This window comes from Thamnophis elegans, chromosome 14, assembly GCF_009769535.1.
Source record: "Thamnophis elegans isolate rThaEle1 chromosome 14, rThaEle1.pri, whole genome shotgun sequence".
Taxonomy (NCBI): Eukaryota; Metazoa; Chordata; class Lepidosauria; order Squamata; family Colubridae; genus Thamnophis; species Thamnophis elegans.
The window spans coordinates 9,597,089-9,602,603 of record NC_045554.1 but is presented as its reverse complement, the minus strand read 5'-3'; the positions used below and the strand labels follow the sequence as shown (position 1 = coordinate 9,602,603).

Sequence of the window (5,515 nt, the reverse complement as noted above, 5' to 3'; positions counted from 1 at the left end):
CACTCCAGACATTTATGAGGTTCTTCTCCTGTGTGGATCCTTTGATGTGCATAAAGGTTGCCCCTCCGACTGAAGCTCTTTCCACACTCCAGACATTTATGAGGTTTTTCTCCTGTGTGGATCCTTTGATGTCTATAAAGGCTGCTCCTATGACTGAAACTCTTTCCACACTCCAGACATTTATGAGGTTCTTCTCCTGTGTGGATCCTTTGATGTGCATAAAGGTTGCTCCTCAGACTGAAGCTCTTTCCACACTCCAGACATTTATGAGGTTCTTCTCTTGTGTGGATCCTTTGATGTCTATAAAGGTTGCCCCTCTCACTGAAGCTCTTTCCACACTCCAGACATTTATGAGGTTTTTCTCCTGTGTGGATCTTTTGATGTGTATAAAGGCTGCTCCTATGACTGAAACTCTTTCCACACTCCAGACATTTATGAGGTTCTTCTCCTGTGTGGATCCTTTGATGTGCATAAAGGTTGCCCCTCCGACTGAAGCTCTTTCCACACTCCAGACATTTATGAGGTTTTTCTCCTGTGTGGATCCTTTGATGTCTATAAAGGCTGCTCCTATGACTGAAACTCTTTCCACACTCCAGACATTTATGAGGTTCTTCTCCTGTGTGGATCCTTTGATGTGCATAAAGGTTGCCCCTCCGACTGAAGCTCTTTCCACACTCCAGACATTTATGAGTTTCTTCTCTTGTGTGGATCTTTTGGTGTGTATTAAGGTGGCTCCTCTGCCTGAAGCTCTTTCCACACTCCAAACATTTATGAGGTTTTTCTCCTGAATGGACCTTTAGATGCTTTCGAAGATACTGATTTCTCTTGAAGAATTTTTCACATTCCGGGCACTGATATCTCTCTTCTTCCTCCTGGATCCTTTGGGGATTCCGGGGTCTTCCGAAGGACCCTCCGCCCTCCAGGCCCGTCTCGGCGTCTCCGCCCATTTCCTCCTCCCCGCATCGCCCTCCAGGCAGCTGCCTTTCCCGGGCTCCCGCTGGGCTCATCCCTCCTGCAGCTCCGGAGCCCCCCCGGCCTTTCCCCGCCGTCTCCCGGGGCTGCTCCGCGGGGCCCGCTCTCCTCCTCCTCCTCCTCTCGGGCGGCGCTTCCTTCCTTCCCTCCCCCACCGGGCTCCTCCGTCCTCCTGCAGGGGAGAAAGAGAGGCAGGTCATGGCAGCATCCCCCTCACTGCAGGAGAGGCCCAGGCCGAGGCCTCCCCTCACGAGGACCCGAAGGAGACCCTCGCAGGCTGCCACTCCGTCCCAGCAGCCTCTACTTACTTCCGGTTTCTCCGCCTCCGAAGGGAACCGCTCCTTCCATCAGCTCTCTGATTCCGAAAGTGAAGGCGCTCCATATACCAGCCCCGCCTTTCTGCGAAGCCCCCCCTCCTCCTCTCCAGGCACCGCCTCCTTGTCGTTCCCCCGAAGGAGAGAAAGGGACCCACTAGAACCAGGGACGTGCAGTCACTAGAGGCGGGGGAGGCGGGGCCTCACCAGTCTCCTGAGGGAAAGGAAGAATTTTAAATAATTTTTTTTAAATAATTAAAGCCAGGGTAGTTGCTACCAGATTCAAAGTCACAGTGGCTTGGTGTCTGCTCTCAGTGTTAACTATGGGAGGAGGCCAGAGAACTCGGGGCCTCTTTTGCCTAAGGAATTGTTTGCCTTTTAAAAGTTAAGGAGGAGTTAACAAGTGAACACTTTCATATGCAAAAGAGGCACTGATTCTCCCGCCTCCTGATCGGGGAGCAGCGAATCATGCCTTAGGAGCTTACGTTGAGCACGCTTACGTTGGGCGGACAAGAGGAGAGTTGAGAGAGTTTCCACAGCTGGAAAAGGTGGATCGGACAGAGGGAGGGCGGGGGGATTCAAATTTATTGTAATTTAATTTGTAATTTGTAATTTAATAAAAAAAAATAATTTTTTATTGTGAGGTTTGTGTGCGTTTTTTCTTTCTTTCTTCACAGCGGTGGGGTCGGAGGAGGCAGGGGGGCGAGGTGGTGGAGCACGGAAGCGGCAGGGACGTTCTCGCCGCTGTGTTTCAACAGGCCAGGCGTCTCGCATTTATGTCCGCCATAAACGCGAGACACCTGGCCTGTTGGACACAGTGGTGGTGGTGGGAGGAATTGGCTGGGTGGGCTGGCTGGCTGGGGAAGGGAGACCGCTTAAAAGCCCAGCACCGAGCGGGGAGGAGGAGGAGGAGAGCGATGAGTCCAGGCAGGGAGCAGGTCGGGCGGGGGTGGGTGGGCTGACTGCAGGCTGGGGCAGCAGGATTGTTCGTATGAAGACGCGGGGGGGCAAGGCGGTGGAGCGTGACGGTGGCGAGAAGCATCTCAGATGGAGCCAGGACACATGGAAGGCAAGCCAGCACTTAAAGGCATGCTGCCTGCAGCCAGCCCAGCACTGAGCGGGGACGAGGAGGAGGAGGAGGAGGAGGAGAAGGGCGGTGAGTCCAGGCAGGGAGCAGGTCGGGCGAGGGGTAGGTGGGCTGGCTGCAGGCCGGGGCAGCAGGATTGTTCATCGGAGGAGGCGGGGGGCAAGGCGGTGGAGTGCGACGGCGGCGAGAAGCAACACCCCCGCCACTGTGTCCGACAGGTGTCTCGCGTTTATGTCCGCCATAAATGCGAGACGCCTGTAGACACAGTGCCGGGGACGTTGCTTCTCGCCGCTGCTGCAGTCTTGCCTCACCAACGGTAACCGTCACCGCACGTCACTGCCGGACTACAAAAAAGAGTTTGAGTCTTTGGAAAAAGTGCAGAGAACTACGATGATCAAAGTCCTGGAGACTGAAACATACGAAGAACAATTGCAGAATTTGGGTCTGGCTTGTCTAAGGAAAAAGAAGAATTAGGGGAGACAGCATAGCAGTCTCCCAGTATTTGAGGGGCTGCCACCAAGAAGAACTGGTCAAATTATTCTCCAAAGCACTGAAAGACAGGACAAGAAACAATGGTTGGAAACTAACCAAAGAGAGAAGCAACCTGGAATTAAGGAGAAACTTCCTAACAGTGAGGACAATTAACCAGTGGAACAGCTGGCCACCAGAAATTGTGGGTGCTCCATCACTGGAGGCTTTTAAGAAGAAATTAGACAGCAACTACACAAAGAGTATAGGTTCTCCTGCTTGAGCAAGGGGCTGGACTAGAGGACCTCCAAGGTCCCTTCCTGCTCTATTCTATTGTAGGAATACCAATGCCCTAAAACTAATGCTGGAAATTGGTGCAAGGTGTGGAATGTTTTTTTTAAGATCCAGTTAAGGGAAAACGATGTTAAGTTTGAAATTCGTTGCAAACTGTTTGTTCCCTAATCTAAGGAAGCAGTTCTTTCCACCCATCACATCTGCTCCCCCTCGTAGCTTATCTGCAGCAACTTATGTTCTCTAAATATGCCAGAGTCTTACCAGAAAAATCCGAAATGCTTCGTTTTGAAGATCCCGTTTCCACCGCCCCAAATTCCCCATCTAATTGCATTTCCATGCTCTCTTTCTATTTCTCCACGTGAGTATAAATAGGGCCCCAAAGATGGATCTGCACGCCTCCATGAGACCATGCGTGGTCTGTTGGGGTGGCCTTTGCTCCAGGCTAAAATGCATCACATGCTGCTCACAGAGCTACTCATGTGCTACTCCTTATTTTTCTCTCCCTCCCGTTGTATGTCCTTGTATGCATCTTTTCCACACTGTCCTTGCTGCAAACTAAGAACAGAATAACAGAGGTGGAAGGGACCTTGGAGGTCTTCTAGTCCAGCCCCTTTGCTCAAGCAGGAGATCCTTACAGAATAACAGAGTTGGAAGGGACCTTGGAGGTCTTCTAGTCCAGCCCCCTTGCTCAAGCAGGAGATCCTTACAGAATAACAGAGGTGGATCTTCCAACTTCACTCTGATTCCAATACCACTCCAGAAATGGTTAAGGGCCAGTGGTGGGTTCTGGATCTGGCATTGTCCACATGGACGCGCGCATGCGTCGTACCTGCCTGCGATGCCCCCACAAGCCTCCACGCCGCTCCAGCTGCTTGGCGGAGCATCGCACAGGTGCTGTATGCGCCATGCGTGTGCATGGAAGTGCCGAAGGCTTAAAGCACCAGTACGGAGCTCGGGCAGGTGGGTGGGCCCTCCGGAGCACCATCCCGGAACGGTACCCGGTACTCCAGGCAGGCTCCGGTACGCCCGTACCAGGGCGTACCATCTGCAACCACCACTGGTAAGGGGGCTCATGAAAGCCCCAGACGTTGCATTCAAAAAGGTTGTCAGAAGAGGGTCCATTACACACACTCGGATTTCAACCTAACAATTTGGTAATTTAGTGCGTTAGCATTTCAGCATCCAATCCCAAAGTAGTTTTACAATTATTTCAATTGCTTTTCAGCATTTAGATATTTTTGTGCTTCACTTTTGTCTTTGTGGTATTTGGCAGTTTGAGATATTTTATTTCCTTCCGCTACTGTTCAAAAAACTATTTCTGCATTTTCACTTTACACAAAAATTGTATTAAAAAAAACCCTCACTGGCCCTAACCAAGATACTGCTGTTAAAAATTGTCTACCTTTACAAATGCATTTGATGATTAAAATATTAACATATTTTAAATCAATATATTTCTTGGTGATTATAAAATTATTTCTGTATTCTCCAAACTTTGGGGTTTTTGCTTTTAAAAAAATCTGTTTCCTGTTTTTAACTTTTTCAGTTCCTCTCGTTTTTTTCAATGTTTTGTGGTTATTTGACTACATGAAATGAAATGGGACTTTGAAATGTTTATTTACTGCTCTGGACCTGCAGTATGTTTGGATATGAAATTGAATTTTTAGTCCTCTTAATTTAAGTAGCATATTCCCACAAAACATAAATAATGGCGTTATCTATATGTTTCTTATATTTTGTAAAGAAAAAATGCAGAAAATGTTTTCTATTTCTTGTGCTAGAATTTATTTCAAACTTATCTCCCTTTTTCTTGAGGTTCTCCAACTCAGCTTTTTGGGTGGAGATAAAGTTCCACCGCAGTTTTAAATCTTTAAATCTGAAAATTATGATGAATCCAAAAAACAAAACATTCATTTCAGTCCTGATTTGAATCTGCTAGAAAGACAGTAAAAACAACTTACCAGCTCTTAAGAAAAGCACTGAGAAGCACAGTCGGAGAACAATCTTGTGAGACATTTCAAAGAAACTTTGTCCAACTTTTGCAAAATGTATCTCGTTGTCCGCAGTTATCACTGTAAACAGGCTTCCCCTTTTGTGGGAGGGGAATTGAAACTTCAAAGTCAAGAAATCAGGTTACCACATTTTATTTAGTGATATATTCAATGTATGTAGCTGCCATTAAAATTAGAACATAAACAACCCCCCAATAAGCCCCCCAAAATAAAATAACAATAAAATCATTGAAACTATTTTGTTAAAAAATATACAATAGAAAAATGGAAGGAAAAAGATAGCAAAATTCAGAATGGGGCATGTTCCCACCCGGCAGCGCTTGTAGGTCTTGTATAAGGTGACCAGATTTTCAGATTGGTAAAGAGGG

General features: G+C 47.9%; 1 long non-coding RNA gene across 1 annotated transcript; it reads right to left on the bottom strand.

The window, feature by feature from the left end:
- Positions 1 to 1,105: 1,105 nt before the first annotated feature.
- Positions 1,106 to 5,212, bottom strand: LOC116518082. Its single transcript, XR_004256501.1, has 3 exons — positions 5,097 to 5,212; positions 1,281 to 1,500; positions 1,106 to 1,144 (listed from the first exon to the last, which is right to left on the bottom strand). It is a non-coding gene; the product is annotated as an uncharacterized LOC116518082 (long non-coding RNA).
- Positions 5,213 to 5,515: the final 303 nt, after the last annotated feature.